The sequence below is a fragment of the Sycon ciliatum genome, chromosome 1, assembly GCF_964019385.1.
Source record: "Sycon ciliatum chromosome 1, ocSycCili1.1, whole genome shotgun sequence".
Classification (NCBI taxonomy): Eukaryota; Metazoa; Porifera; class Calcarea; order Leucosolenida; family Sycettidae; genus Sycon; species Sycon ciliatum.
This window is the reverse complement of record NC_088643.1, coordinates 93,460,878-93,477,593: the sequence shown is the minus strand read 5'-3', so window position 1 is coordinate 93,477,593 and position 16,716 is coordinate 93,460,878. Positions and strand designations below refer to the sequence as shown.

Below are 16,716 nucleotides of genomic sequence, written 5' to 3'. Positions count from 1 at the left end.
GCGGCGTTTTTCCTTAATTCCCAATCGAACATGGTTGAAGAAGCGGTCACGTGCTCCTGCGTACACCAGTCACCTGGTCACCGTGCCTGCAGGGTACAACTTACTAGCCTGTTTGACCTTTTTTGGGTGCAGTCCTGTCACTCGAGTTGAACCCGAGTTGAACCTTGGTGTGAAAGTTGTCACCTGCTGGCGTGGTGACCAGGTGATTTGGGCACCCAGGAGCACTTGACCGCTTCTTCAACCATGTTCGATTGGGAATAAAGGAGGAACGCTGCATCGCAGCCTTTTCGGACCAAAACCAGTCGACTCAGCGTCCCAAAGACTACAACATATGGGCCAATCGCGGTCATCCGTGCTTTTATAAGAACGAAATGGCGCTTTTAGTGACATTTTGCATACAAATCCCCATCTCGTAGGGCGCAGTCACCCAGTTTCGGTGGAAGTGCGCGAGTTCGATTGGGATTCAAGTAGGAAGGGAGCGTCTCAGCTTCCTCGGACCAAGACCATTCGACTCAGCACCCCGAAGACTACAACTGGTGAAATTTTAATTTTTGCCTTAACTTCCCCTTTAACACGTTACAAATACTACTGAGAGTGCATATAGGCAGTGCACCAGGTTCAGGATGCATTGATCCATTCTTCTGCTTCAACTACCTTAGCTGCTCATTTGATCTATGGCTATGCATGCTGTCATCAGTGAGCCACATCATTGCGAAAGACTGATGATGGAGAGATCATTGCGCGTGTGTAGTCACAATACTATCAGAGAAATACGTTTGGCAAATATAGGAATACTGTGGACAAAATTGTACACAATAACCTGCCTTGAAGCAAATCTCAGAAAGAAAGCGCTGTGCAGATGCATGTCAGCCGCTTCAGATTCAGTCACTTCGTGAGATCCAATATTCTTCCAACTGTACTGTTCAGCCTTCGGTGATCCACAGAGACAGACAAACAATCTGTTCCGTCCTTCTACATGAGAAACAGAGAGTGAACATGTTCCAGTTCATTCCAGTATGAAGGCGGCGGATACAGGCAATGAAAGTCATCGTTGGGCCAACATGACCAGCTTTCAGACATGGGTTCTCAGAGACCTTCGCTCATGATAATGGTATTCACCCTGGCTACAATCCTGCAAAACACGTGAAAAGATTGCAGCAAAACAAACTGAATGTTATAAAGAAGCAATTTAGGAAAACTAAACCTATCGTATACTAGTATGTAGTACAGTGAGGCTAAGATACAACACCCAGCAGCCAGGCAAACTTGCTAATATCCGATGAATTAGCATGCCTGGTCATGGCACACCGGGTACAAAATATGCAACCAGCATAACGTTTCCACCAGTATTGATAATCTATCGTAACGTTATGATCAAACTACATAACTGCTAAGAATGTGCAACTACTAACATAAGGTACGATCGGCTTCGAAATCCAATGATTATGAGCAAGCGCGCATATATTTCTACATGTGCCATGTAGATAGAGTGTTTCATCAGGTTCAGTAGGCATGGATCCACAGTTCATTGTTCTGCCTCAACTACCGTAGCTGTAATGTACAAGTTTTGATCTCTGGCTATGCATGATGGTATTAGTGAGCCCAATGGCCCACAAAAACCGAAGTGATGAAACTTTCTGCCGTGGGCAGAGGGATCATCGAGTTGCCCACTCTTGGTTATGTACTCATGCCATTACCAACTATCAGTGTTGTGAACCCTCTGGTTCTCTAAAGTATCAGGAACGAACGACCCCACACGGCACGAGGACAACTATTTATTCTCAACAATATATTTCACTTCCATCGACTAATAACAATGAACAATGAATGAACAACTGAAACAACTGAACTAACTGAAACTAACACTAAAACCACCAGGTAGTTATAGCGTGAAAATGACAGCGTATATGAGAAAAGCATACACATACAACATACAACTACAGCGCACTCAGCAAACCGCACATAGCGCATGTAGCGTATACTACGTCGTAAACATCAACGGTACGGCGGAGTCGGGATACAACTGCATTGGAACGAACACAATGTCACAAGCGAGAAGGCCTTTCACTCTCGAGAACTTGTGGTTTCACAACATTCTCCCCACCAAAGGGCTTCTCACCGCCGTACAACAACTCACAAGTCAAACGATTTGGGGCTTACTACGCGTCGTCTGCTGCTGGGGTGGTGGCCATGGTAGAATATCACTAATGCCCACCAATTCAGAAAACTCGACATCGCGAAGCTTGCCGCTGTGGACTGTCACACACGACACTGTCACCGACCCACTTCGACAGGGGGCAGACGCTGGACCAGACAACACACAACCGATAATGTCATAAAGCTCGACGATGTGGGCTGTCACACACAACATGGTCACTGGTACACTGCTTCGACACGGGGCGGGCGCGGAATCCGAGGACACACATCGGATCTCTGTGTTCCACACCGTCTCGCCGCTTACTTCGTCCGTGCTAACCAGTAGTATCGCCCTTCTCGTTTTCTCGGCTTCTACGCCTTGCGTTTCTAAGTCTTGCGCCTCTAACTCTTCCGCCTTTAACTCTTGCGCCTTTAACTCTTGCGCCTCCAACTCTTGCACCTCCAACTCTTGCGCCTCCCACTCTTGCGCCTCCCACTCTTGCGCCTCCAACTCTTGCGCCTGCAACTCTTGCGCTAACTCTTGCGCCTCTAACTCTTGCGCCTCTACGTCTTGCGCCTCTACGTCTTGCGCCTCTACGTCTTGCGCCTCTACGTCTTGCGCCTCTACGTCTTGCGCCTCTACGTCTTGCGCCTCTACGTCTTGCGCCTCTACGTCTTGCGCCTCTACGTTGTTCGGCCGAGACTCCAGCTGCTTCTGAGCGTCTCCGACCGATGTCGCCATGCTCTGTACCGACGCAGTGGGCCTTGGATCTGATCCTCCCACTGGCTTCAAGCACTCTTCTGACCGCTGCTTGTCTGTAAGCAAAGTCTTACACGCCTTGTCCGGCGTCCTTCCGGGCGAGGCAAGCAAATCTCGCTTTGCTTCCTCATAATATGTACTGACGGCGATGCGCTCGGCCATCTTCTTGAGCTTTTCGTTAAACTCTGCGCGGAGCGCACACTCTTGCCGTCTAGCACTGCGCTCTTCAAACTCCTCGCTCTGTCGGAGCCTCTTCTCCACGTATTCTCTCAACCTATCGCCTTCAAATCCATACCGAATTCCGTTGGCGATAAAGCTGGCTTCAATGATCCATAGTTCCTGTGCCATGCTCGCTTCGTATCCTGGCGTGGTCGCCAAATGTTGTGAACCCTCTGGTTCTCTAAAGTATCAGGAACGAACGACCCCACACGGCACGAGGACAACTATTTATTCTCAACAATATATTTCACTTCCATCGACTAATAACAATGAACAATGAATGAACAACTGAAACAACTGAACTAACTGAAACTAACACTAAAACCACCAGGTAGTTATAGCGTGAAAATGACAGCGTATATGAGAAAAGCATACACATACAACATACAACTACAGCGCACTCAGCAAACCGCACATAGCGCATGTAGCGTATACTACGTCGTAAACATCAACGGTACGGCGGAGTCGGGATACAACTGCATTGGAACGAACACAATGTCACAAGCGAGAAGGCCTTTCACTCTCGAGAACTTGTGGTTTCACAACAATCAGTGCACAAGTACTGCTACACCCTCACTATGATCCATTGCAACACTATCACCAGGCACATGCATGCTACTGCACCCATTAAACCAAGAGTCGCAAATAGGAAAATCTTTGCTGTAAACCACAGCTATAAGGTGCTTTGAGTCCAGGTTTGTGGGAAAGTTGCACTGCACGATGCACAATACCACATCGAGCGAAATTCTTTTTTTCACATAGCGTGAAGTGTCTCTCGAGAAATGCAATGCACAATGCATAGCACATCGCAGACAAATCTTGTATTGCACCTGCAGTCTAAAACTGCTTGCCAGCCAGAGCTCTTGAGTCACATGCACCAGCATGCAGGAAGTGATGCCCATCACGTGTCACCCAACCTAGAAGTGGAGCTGGACTCAATTTCCTGTGATACGACCTGTGATGGAGCTGCAACAACCAGCGATGCAAGTTTGCAGTCCAATTATTTGAAACTGGCCCGCTATGTTGCTGAGAATGTACTCAAGGCAACATTTGAGAAATTACCTTTCGAAAAAATGTTAGGTACAAACCTGGCCGGATATTGTTTAAATGGTACTGTGCGAAGAAAACAACTATTTTATTGCATAGACTTAGGGCATGTTCGATTGGTAGGATCGGGATCCCGATCCACCGGATCCAATGGATTCGCACCCTTTCGATTGGTCGAATCCGGATCCGGATCCTTCGGATTTGGATCCGGTCATCCGGTGGTACGCACACGTGGATGGAGATAGAGCTTGTTGACTTTTTGTACGACGCACGCGATGAGTACGACGTTCGCCCTTTTGGGTGCCTTGTGAGCGCCATTATCAACATGGCAACAGTCAAGGTCCAAGATAAAGTGTTCAGTTGAATCTGAAGGATCCGAGGGATCTGAGATCTGGATCCCGATCCTTACCAATCGAACATGCCCTAAGGAGCTATCCAGCATTATCGATAATTTTCACGAAATGGTCCGCATGCAGCATGGCGGTGCTAGCAAGTCACTGGCATATGTTCTCGTGTGGATCGATGTACAGTGCGTGACAATGCTTCCATAGTGGTGGTGGCGGGAGCACACTGCACTGCAGGGCATTACAGCACTGGCATACTATTAATTTCTCTTGCAGACGTGCCGTGCACGACAATGCTTCTATAGTGGTGGTCACGGTGATGGTGGTGGTGGTCATGGTGGTGGTGCTGCTGCTGCTGGCGGCGGTGGTGGTTGCGGTGGTGGGAGCATTCTGCACTGCAGGGCATTCAAGCAAGCTCAATTGTGCATGCATGGTGGCGGTGGGAAAGAGGAGCCAAGGAAAGCGTGTACATATTTTTTGTTGAAAGCACGAGAATTCAAAGAAAGCTGGCTGCTTCCTCTATTTCCATGATCGGCCAGTGCCTGCAGCACGAACAGTACATTGTATTACATGTATGTGCATAGACAGACAAATAAACACTAACCTGAGCATGGGTACCGCTTGTATTCGTGGTCAGGAAAGTGAAAGTACGAACGAAGGAGAAGAAGATTGTTGACCATGGCGAACAACTGCATATCCAGAGGGCACACGGCTTGCCAGAATGGGTCGGCTACATCTTCGCTAATTTTCTATCCTAACAACATTCAGCTTCGAGGTCAAGGACGACGGCATTTTTGGAAGGAAATTTCGAATTTTGGAGAAGAAGCTTGCTTTCGGAAAAATGTTTACGTTCCAGACCAAGCCGTGAATCGCCCTCGCTCTGACTCGTCCGGACTAGTAATGTCTACTGTACTTCGGATCCACCCTCCCAAAAAAGAAAGAAAAAAAAAGTATAATATAAACCACGTTTATAAATCTATAAAAGCACGTTTTCGGCGGGAAAACGAAAAAACCGGATCTCCATCAATCGAACCTATCCCATCCTAGGATGGGCACCCCCTCCACCCATCCTAAGATGGGCACCTGCCCATCTTAGGATGGGCAGAATCGACGGACGGGCCGGAACATAGATACTGAAAAGGATCGGTCTAGACTATTCCCGTTGCACACTCTTGGGGGTTATGAACTCTTGGTGATACCCAAGCCGCCCAAACGGCATGGGAGAGCGAACATGTACATGTTGCCTTTTTTGGTCACGCCCCTCTCTGTTAGGGGCAGCGGATTTCTAACAGTGATGTTTGTGTGTAACACTCAAGTCAAGAGTCATCGGATCAGAGGACTGCTAAAAAAAGGACCATTGGGTTTGCCCTGGTGCGTTGTGGTGCTATGTGCCTGCGTGGCTCAAGGAGCATGTTTGTTCCTGCTGTGCCTGAGTCCCCTGCTGTGCTAGTGGCGGCGGAGGTACAGGTTCCTGCACGAGTACGAGGGCAGTACCGCGGAATCCAGCCCGCGCCGCGATAGCGGCAAGGGCTGGATGAACAGCGGTTCTGGCCGAGTATGAGTGACTGGAACGTGTTTCCCGTGTGCACCCAAGCCAAATAAAGAGATACATGACAGACACACTTGCATTGTGTTTTGTGATTGTTTTCTGGTACAGTTTTTTGTAGTAGTCCATAGTGCTTTTTTTCTCGCGGTGCCATTGACATTGTCGACTGGGCATCGGGCATTCTGGCTGTTCTGTTCCTACGGATTTTTCCCACGTCTTGATCGGAAACCTCGGCAAATTGCGTGGATCCTGCAGGTTGCTGAGCATTGCGCGCTTTGGTTGAGGCTCATCCGGCTCGTCCAAGATCTCCTTCGCGAGCGACTCGGCAATAAAAGTTTCAGTCTCTTTCTCAACTTTTCGGAGGAGCTCATTCGCATCGCCAATATCGTTCAACAAAGGGGCTTCTTTCTCCCAGTTCCAGATCAAATGTTGGAGCGCCATGATGACATTTGTGGTTGCAAACAGTCGCTCTTCTGCTTTAGTTATTTTATTAGTAACCAATGAAAGACCTTGAAGTAGAGTCAGTTCAGTGGCTACTGCCGTACTGGCACTGGCGGGCAGTTGAATCCGTTCCTGCCCGTCGTCAAGGACTAAAGGGACCCTCACTTAATTTTTTGCCGACTACCCGCCAAAAAACACATTTCGACACGCGTGTGTGCTGGACGTCTGCGCGTGCACGACAAGACGTGTGAGCTGGCTGACAAGTGAGAGCCAGGGAGTCGTCAAGTACCGGCATTTGGCGACTCCCGGCCTGGTGAGAGCATGCATGCATGCACGTCCAGCTGGCGGGAAAGGGAACCTAAAATTGTAGATCGATGGGTTGAATGTGAAATTGTGGATCTACACGAGGTTTGTTTTGATGTTCTGATACTTGTTGTAATGGCTAGTGATCTTGCAAACTGTTAACTGTTACTGTGACTTTTCCAAGTCCTACTGATATACCTTGTCAAATCAGATGCCCTGTAGTAGTCTTGGTGGAAGCAGACTGGAATGCGTTGAATTCGTAGCTTCTGAAATTGAAATTTATTTTTTCTTGAGTGACACTGACAAGCGATGGCATTGGCGACAGGAGAACTTTGCTTCCTTCCAGGAGAGCTGCATCGCAGTCGGATCCTGTCCATGCACATGCGATCATGCTGTGTTGTAGACAGTGGAGAGCTGATTTTCACCCGAGAAAATAGTTTTGAACATTCATGAAGAGGATATTGTTGCTGTAGCTAGCTGACAGACATAACCTGTGGCAGTGGTGTATGGAATCAGCGTGCAAGGTCTGTAGCAACTTGATCATGGCAGAGAACGAGCTGAAGCGAGATGTGAAGGGTGCCATGCAGCTTACACTTGTGCATGTTCTACGTTACTCTACGGCGAGGAACTACGCACGCACTCACTACTGCTCTCGCAAGGTGATTGGCTTCTCTCCAGTCATTCAGGCCGCCTCAAAGCATGGATCCACTGCACTTTGTCGCGGAACACATCAACATGCCTGTTGACGTACACTGGAAAAGATACGACTCCACGATGAGGACCTGTGTAGCAACTTCCATTGGCGCATGTTTTTTAGTTTTAACGGTACTCCACGATGAGGAACAGCACTCGCTACTGCTCTTGCCAGGTGATTTGCTTCTCTCCCGTGATACAGGCTGCCTCAATGCATGACTTATCTGCACATCAATACGCCTGACGTAGATATAACTGGAAAAAGGTGTCACTCCTCGATGAGGAGCACACAGCACTCGTGAAGGCTTGTACAGAGTGAGGGGCTTCTCCCCAGTGATGCAGGCTACCTTGAAGCATGATGAGCTATGTGAAAAATACCGCGCGGTGTGTTGAAGCGAGGCATAGATACGACTCCACGATGAGGACCTGTGTAGCAACTTGATCATGGCAGAGAAGGAGCTGAAGCAACTTCCATTGGCGCATGTTTTAAGTTTTAACGGCACTCCACGATGAGGAATTGCACACGCACTCGCTACTGCTCTTGCAAGGTGATTGGCTTCTCTCCCGTGATACAGGCTGCCTCAATGCATGACTTATCTGCACTTTGCCGCGGAACACATCAATACGCCTGAAGTGGATATACACTGGAAAAAGGTGTCACTCCACGATGAGGAGCACACAGCACTCGTGAAGGCTTGTACAGGGTGAGTGGCTTCTCCCAAGTGATGCAGGCCACATTGAAGCATGATGAGCTACGTGATAAATGCCACGCGGTGTGTTGAAGCGAGGCATGGAGCATGCCGGCAATGCAGCTTGCACTGGTGATTGTTTTACTCTACGATGATGAACTGCACGTGGCATTTCCTAAGGCTTGTGCAGGGTGAGTGTCTTCTCTCCAGTGATGCAGGCCACCTTGAAGCGTGAATCCACTGGATCTCTCTCTCTCTCTCTCTCTCCAAGTTCTTTGGTAATGAAACCTTTCACCAACATTGTCCGGCTGCACGCCTACTGTCACTCAAAGAGGACCAATGGATGCAACATGTGCCTAACAGATACACTGTTGATCATCAACAACTCCAATAACCCCCCCCCCCCCCCCCCAGCATTGTCTTCAATACACATCCAACTAGAACTTGAAGTATATTAGTCGAGGCTGCTGGTATAGTCTCTACTAAGGACCGCATATTTGGTATAATGTTTCTCTACACTGCACACTAAAGCTTCTTACCTTTTCCGAGATTGAACTCAGGCACTGACCACTTGCCTGCAGGATGACCCAATTGACACTCAGAAACTAAGCGCCATATGCATCTGTCTCAAGAGAAACACTCAAGTCTGCAAGTGCGGTGGATGTACACCCACTGATTTTCTCTTATACCAACGATATCAGATCTATCTTGTCGACTTTGATAGCTTCTCTTTATCATCATTCTCTCACACGAATCCACATTCGCACATTGATTAAGCTACCCCCTCTCTTTTTCTGTCTGTCTCTCTATCTCTCCTTCTGTATGTGTGTGTGTGTGTGTGTCTCTCTCTCTCTCTCTCTCTCTCTCACTCACTCACTCACAAGCCGTGTGAGATTCACTTCGATTTAGCTGTGTGCGTTTGCATACTTTGCACCCTGCTTGATTTGTGCGGTTGGTCTGCATACAGTGTGTGGTTTTTCTACTTCACTCTTCAGTAGTGCTGCGTCTCGAGCTCCTGTCATCGGTTGAGCCTCGCTTCGCTTTGTCTTTCCCCACAAAGCATTGATCCACTGCGCTTTGTCGTTGAACATCTCAACACGCATGTTGACGTACACTGTATCTCTCTCTCTCGCTTTCTCTCTCTCTCTCGCACTCACAAAGCATGGATCCACTGCACTTTGTCGTTGAACATCTCCACACGCATGTTGACATACACTGTATCTCTCTGCGTCTTTTGATCTCTGTGTCGCTCTTTCTCTTTTTCTCTCAACCTGTGTATCTACAATGTAAATTGCTGTGATAATTTCTTTTGGAAGTTCTGTCCTTATCTGACTGGAGTATTGATCAAGCTCGGCACGAAGTATTGGCTCGCTTTCTCACATACTTACTCTCTTTTTCTGTCTGTCTCTCCATCTCTCTTTCTGTGTGTGTGTGTGTGTGTCGCTCTCTCTGTTGACGTACACTGTATCTCTCTTTGTCTGTCTCTCTCTCTCGAACACACAGGCACAAGTTCTTTCTCTCTTTCAGTTTCTCTTCTTTTGTTGCTCATGAACACTAGCACACACACACACACTCTCTCTCAACATTGATCAATTCTTCCCATCATGCTTTTTTTGTGTTTCGTTGTTATAGAATATTGTACTACAGTCGTCCCTCTCTAATCCGGCACTTTATAAACCAGCACCCTCTATAAACCAGCACAATTTTTAGTAGCCAAAATGTCCTCTTCATGCACATTGCAACAGTAGATCAGATTTTCTAATCCAGCACCCTCCCTAATCCAGCAGATTTCCGTGGCACAAATGGTGCCGGATTATAGAGGGACCAATGTACTAGTACTACTGATGTACAACTCTATTCTCATGCAACTGGAGGGTATGTGTTCGGGTGCTATTTGTTGTTGTGGCTAAGAGTGCATGCATGCGGCCAACTAGTTCCAGCATGCAGTGTGTTACATTCGCTACACTGTGGTCTTACAAGCACTCATCTACACTACTTCGAAGTACAATCACAGAGAACCGTATGTTCTAACTTTCCTTCATATACTATAAACCGAAGCACAACTGTTGCAAACATTAACTGCCCACTTAGGCAAGATTATAGATAGTAACAACAGTTGAACTAAAAGTAGAAGTAGTAAGTAAGACTAGCGGGTTCTTCCAGCTCCAGGACAGTAGGAACAGGCAACGACATAACAGCATTGCATCGTACATGCATGTAGCCGTGCAGAAATTATAGTACATTTAGTTGTGAATGCAAACCCAAGGCGGAGAGCAGTCAGGCATAATAGACGCCAGCGATAGAACCAGATCTGTGACGCATGTCACATGCATTCATGATAATCAATGCATCGTAGTTCACCACCATCAAACACAGTACTCAGTAGTACATGTAAATTACACAGAAATAGGAGAATAAATCTAACATACCTCCCTCGTGAAAGAAAAGTGATAAATAACACATGAGCGAGTAAAAGACGAAGACAACGAGAAGAAAAAACATGACAAAAACAATGGCAATTGAATACGAAAACTCGGATGGAAGGAAAAGGACCAAGGACCTACAAGACGTGCTAGAGCTGATAGCCAGTTAGTTGTAGAACGTCAGTATCGTCAGTCAGTTTTGTGCAATGTTATCGCATGAGCTGATTGTCAAGTAACTGGTGGTGTTAGTGGACATTATAGCGTAGCTTGTAGTTCCTTGGTCTTTTCTTTACTATGAATATGAAAACAATCACAGCTTGCTCAGTACTTGCACCTTTGACTTCTAGCGGCTCAAGATGATGAACTGCATGCTTGTATACCTTCCCAGCTACTTAAACTTCTACTATCCGAACAGCATCATCCTTACCTGGATAGGTCATAAGTACACGTCCAAGTGGCCAGTGTGCAATTGCTGTGTGCCGATCCATCACACGCACGATATCTCCTTTAGCGTTACGCTGTTGTAGCAACCACATCACCTGGATGCTCAGCTTCGGAACAATCTCTTTCAGCTAACGTTTCCATACCTGATCTACAATACGTTGCACAAACTCCCAGCGCTTCCTTGGGTGAACTTGAGTCACTGTAGATGTGTTGGCTTCAGCAGCAATAGTTGCCCTAGCATGGCCAATGAGAAAGTGCTGTGGCAATAGCAGCTGAAGGTCTTCTTCAAATTGGTACCGTTGTCCGATTATATCTCTTGTGGCACACCACGTCGCATGGTGAATCGGGGTCTAAGAGCCAGGAGAAAACCGTTGTTGTCCAGAGATAACCTCGAAATAACAAGCCCTAGTCAGCAGGCATGTAAACACACATACATATCTCTTTGAGTAGTGACCGATCTCGACCCTGGCGTGCATAGAAGGGGACGACATAGCCGACACCAACTATGGCAGATGACTGATGTGGTCCAGTTGTCTTGAAGTCGGGAAGTGGTGGCATTGCTGGTGTTGCTGTTTAGATATGGCCCTTGCGGCAAAGAACGCACTTGGCCCGATGCCTCCAGGTGGCCTGCATCACTGGAGAGAAGCCACTCAACGGCACAAGCCTCCACGCGTGCTGTGTGCTCCTCATCGTGAAGTGATACCTTTACCAGTGTACGTCAACAGGCGTGTTGATGTGTTCGACGACAAAGTGCAGTGGATCCATGCTTTAAGGGAGGCTGGATCACTGGAGAGAAGCCAATAATCTTGCGAGAACAGTAGCGAGTGCGTGTGCAGTTCAGCTCCTTCTCTGCATGATCAAGTTGCTACAGACCTTGCAAGCTGATTCCATACACCACTGCCACAGGTTATGTCTGTCAGCTAGCTACAGCAACAATACCCTCTTCATGAATGGTCAAAAATATTTTCTCTGGTCAAAATCAGCTCTCCACTGTCTACAACACAGCATGATCGCATGTGCATGGACAGGATCCGACTGTGATGCAGCTCTCCTGGAAGGAAGCAAAGTTCTTCTGTCGCCAATGCCATCGCTTGTCAGTGTCACTCAAGAAAAAATAAATTTCAATTTCAGAAGCTATTCAACGCATTCCAGTCTGCCTCCACCAAGACTACCGCAGGGCAACTGATTTGACAAGGTATATCAGTAGGACTTGGAAAAGTCACAGTAACATTTCGATCACTAGCCATTACAACAAGTATCAAAACATCGAAACAAACATCGTGATTCAGCCATCGATCTACAAAATAATTACAGGTTCCCTTTCGCGCCAGCTGACATGCATGCTCTCACCAGGCCGGGAGTCGTCAAACGCCGGTACTTGACGACTCCCTGGCTCTCACTTGTCAGCTATCTCACACGTCGTGTCGTGCACGCGCAGACGTCCAGCACATACGCGTGTCGAAATGTGTTTTTTGCCGGGAAAGTCGGTAAAAATTAAGTGAGGGTCCCTTTAGTCCTTCGCAATCCGTTCCTGCCCGTCGTCACTTGACGACGGGCAGTGGAATCCGTTCCTGCCCGTCGTCACTTGACGACGGGCAGTGGATCCAGTTCCATCACCCTTGAGTTTGAGCAGGCAGGACCGCGCTTTCCAGCCCGCGCTGTTTGATCTGTCATTGGTCAACTCCAAGGCGACAATCACGTGACATACGGGAAGCACGCTTCCAGTGAACCTGCACAGTGCAGTGATCCTACTGAGTGACAGACTCTGTAAATACTGTATCTGATGATTCGTTTTATGTGTTGATTCTTCACAAAATGTGTTATTTTGCCCGTACAAGAGGCTCAAAGAGTGAAAAAAAAGAGAAAAAAAGGATCATACTGTACACGTAGTACAAAAAAGGAAGCTATAATCTGAGTTCGCTACGCAGTGCGTTGTGCATGTGTGTGTCGTCTTGGGTTGAGAACGAACTGCCTCTCCTTTGTTTCACATTAGTGGGAAGAGGAAAGTCCTCCGACACAAGTTGTTGGCAATACACCATGGTTTTCATTTGACTGACCGGTTTCATTGTCTTAAAAATCATCAGAGTGAGGAATGAAAACCAAAATAACACACTTATATGCTGGGCAGGCGTAGGCTGCAAATGTAACTATAACACATGTGAGCCGCAAAAAACGCCAAGGGCTCCTACATTGTAGGGCGGTAAGTAAATTATCGTGTCCGTTCCCGAAGGGAACTCAGGGCGGTGGGAGACCTGAAAAAAATAAAGTAACAACAACAACAACAACAAACCATATTCGGCATAATGTGTTTTTTGTGTATATATAGTATGATGTTTCTCGGAAATCTGGCATGCAAGCTATAATAGCAAGAGTACATAACCTAAAGTACTCTTGATAATAGTTGTATAACAGGATGTACAACCACTATCTGGATACAGTCCGTGCGCCAAGGGGTACTCAAGGGCTGATTTTATTTGCAACCGCGGGAAACGAAGTCACCAAGACGCCTTCATTTGAGGCTTTTGGAATTGGAGAATTTATTGAATTTAGGTATGGCTCTCGTCCCTTCTAGAGAACTAACCAAGACCCTGTGGAGGCAAAAGGAGACTTCTTTGGCTCCGTGAATACACTAGCTATGCGGTGGTCTACTTAGTTTGAGTGTGTGGTTCGTATTCAAAGTGTTCCAAGCCGCAGTTCACTCGAAGGTCATCGTGGATACGTCTGCACTTGAAAATCAAGGCTGGAAAGGACTGCATGGTGGGTCCGAACGGTATGTTTTGCACTGAAGGCATTTTTTGTATGAATTGTTGAAAGTGTCTACTTGTTCGAAATGCAAAAGACATGGTCGTAGATCCTTGGCCCACAACACCCCACTAAATAAACTATGACCTGTCGTGAAATTATGTGAAATTGATCAACACAATCATCCACAAATTATCCTATGCCAAAGTACTGCAAATGCAAATAATGGCATCCCTTTACCTAGGTCATGTTTGTAGGGCCTTATGCCACATCTTTGCATGATTTCCTCATGCAAATCGTGTGCCTAGCTTCGAAAACACATTGCGCTAAGTGCCGAATACATACCTGTGAATCAGAACAACAGCACTCACTCTTGCTTTCATGAGTGGTAATGGTCAGCTGAAAGGAAACTTCTATCCATCAACTCATAAGTAAAGTAATGACTAATCTCCTTGCTGCGCATGTGGTTCCTTCGTATTTACATGTACCGTAAAGTACCGCCAGAGCGCCCCACCATCTCGTCCTTTCGGGGTCGTATTGTGGGGTGGTCTCCGGTCTGTAGGTTATACGACACGAACTTTGTACACATATTGCACGTTCTGCAGACAATCTGTGCCTTCGAGCGGACACGAGCTCCACACAAAAACCTGCTTAGTGTGACCTTAGTACACTAAGTTGCTCACACCGTACGAACTTCGTTGCACTCTGCCATACGATTTTCCTTTCCCTGGCTGTATTATATAAATCTGTCGCAGCAAAATCAAGGTGGGGCGCTCTCGCGGTACTTTACGGTATGTGCGCCTCTCTGTGTTCGGTGAATGATTTTGAATATTTGCGCACGACTTCAGGATAGTGCACATTGTATGCATGTACCTGCATATGTAATCCTTTCATGATTTAAAAATTAGGAGCCGTGCTTCTCATCACCGTGGACAAGTAAATGTCGGCCAGTTACGTAGCGTTTGGAGATTTGCACAAGTACAGTTGCGTGTCGATTATGCGGCAACCGCGGAATAAAATGAATATTCTGGACGACTGAAGCTACAAAGCCATCTTGTGTTAACTTAAAGGGGAAGTTAAGGCAAAAATTATAATTTCACCAGTTGTAGTCTTCGGGGTGCTGAGTCGAATGGTCTTGGTCCGAGGAAGCTGAGACGCTCCCTTCCTACTTGAATCCCAATCGAACTCGCGCACTTCCACCGAAACTGGGTGACTGCGCCCTACTAGATGGGGATTTGTATGCAAAATGTCACTAAAAGCGCCATTTCGTTCTTATAAAAGCACGGATGACCGCGATTGGCCCATATGTTGTAGTCTTTGGGACGCTGAGTCGACTGGTTTTGGTCCGAAAAGGCTGCGATGCAGCGTTCCTCCTTTATTCCCAATCGAACATGGTTGAACAAGCGGTCACGTGGTCCTGGGTGCCCAAATCACCTGGTCACCACGCCAGCAGGTGACAACTTTCACACCAAGGTTCAACTCGGGTTCAACTCGAGTGACAGGACTGCACCCAAAAAAGGTCAAACAGGCTAGTAAGTTGTACCCTGCAGGCACGGTGACCAGGTGACTGGTGTACGCAGGAGCACGTGACCGCTTCTTCAACCATGTTCGATTGGGAATAAAGGAGGAACGCCGCATCGCAGCCTTTTCAGACAAAAACCAGTCGACTCAGCGTCCAAAAGACTACAACACATGGGCCAATCGCGGTCATCCATGCTTTTATAAGACCGAAATGGCGCTTTTAGTGACATTTTGCATACAAATCCCCATCTAGTAGGGCGCAGTCACCCAGTTTCGGTGGAAGTGCGCGAGTTCGATTGGGATTCAAGTAGGAAGGGAGCGTCTCAGCTTCCTCGGACCACGACCATTCGACTCAGCACCCCGAAGACTACAACTGGTGAAATTTTAATTTTTGCCTTAACTTCCCCTTTAACAGATCAAAAAGACAGTACTTCGAAGTACCTGTATTTATCACTAGTATTACCCTGAGACAGTTGTGCTCATCTCTAGAGACTGGCTTGTATTTAACTCTACGTAATGGCAACTTTCATGATACTGACTGTCTACATTTACTTGAAGTAGGACTATAAATACTAAAGATAAGGTCTATAAGCTGTCAGTGCGGTGCTGTTGGATACCCGACATGCCATGTGACTGACCGCCAGATACTAGTAAACGACATGCGATTGTACCGGTCACAGTGTAGCTGGGTTTTCACGAAAATTTGAAACTTATACGATTGTGAGAAAAGTTCAGAAACCACACTTACACATACACACACACGCACGCGCACACACACACACACACACACACACACACACACACACACACACATGCGCGCACGCGCGCGTGTGCACACACACACACCTGTCCTGTTCTGTTGAGCCACTACCACAACTTAGCACAAGGATCGCACCGGCCCCAAAGGGGCAGTAGAGCGAAAGTGAGAGGTGTTGGCTTCGAGTTCACCTATCTCTACGATGAACGCAACCTCGATCGAAAGTCATGCCAAACGGATTTATCTACCACGCGCGCGCGCGTGCGCGTATACAAAACGGAGGAAGGATTACTTACTCTCCCTGTATGATGTTTCTGTTGTATTCGTGAACAATGTCATTGATGTTTTTCCATGCATGTTTTTGAATATGCGAGCATAACTTCCAACATCAAGCACATTCTTGCTTCTCATCAGCATATACAAGTTTATGTGGGGCAGTTATGTAGTGTTTGTTTTACCGGCTGCGTTTGTTGGTGCTTGCAGGTCATTGGCATGCTGTCTGTTTCACAGAAGCTCGTGTAACAGGTTCACCGTACAGCTATGAATGTAATGTAGCGTGTCGAAGCCACTTCGGTATGACGTGATGCCTAATTTCCTAGTTGTACCAAAATTGCGAGTATGCAAGTGATCGTCAAGCCTGTCCCCTGTACA

General features: G+C 47.1%; 1 long non-coding RNA gene across 1 annotated transcript; it reads right to left on the bottom strand.

Moving 5' to 3' along the window:
- Window positions 1–679: 679 nt before the first annotated feature.
- On the bottom strand, window positions 680–5,622 carry LOC135807172 (uncharacterized). Its single transcript, XR_010551497.1, has 2 exons — window positions 5,111–5,622; window positions 680–1,132 (listed from the first exon to the last, which is right to left on the bottom strand). It is a non-coding gene; the product is annotated as an uncharacterized LOC135807172 (long non-coding RNA).
- Window positions 5,623–16,716: the final 11,094 nt, after the last annotated feature.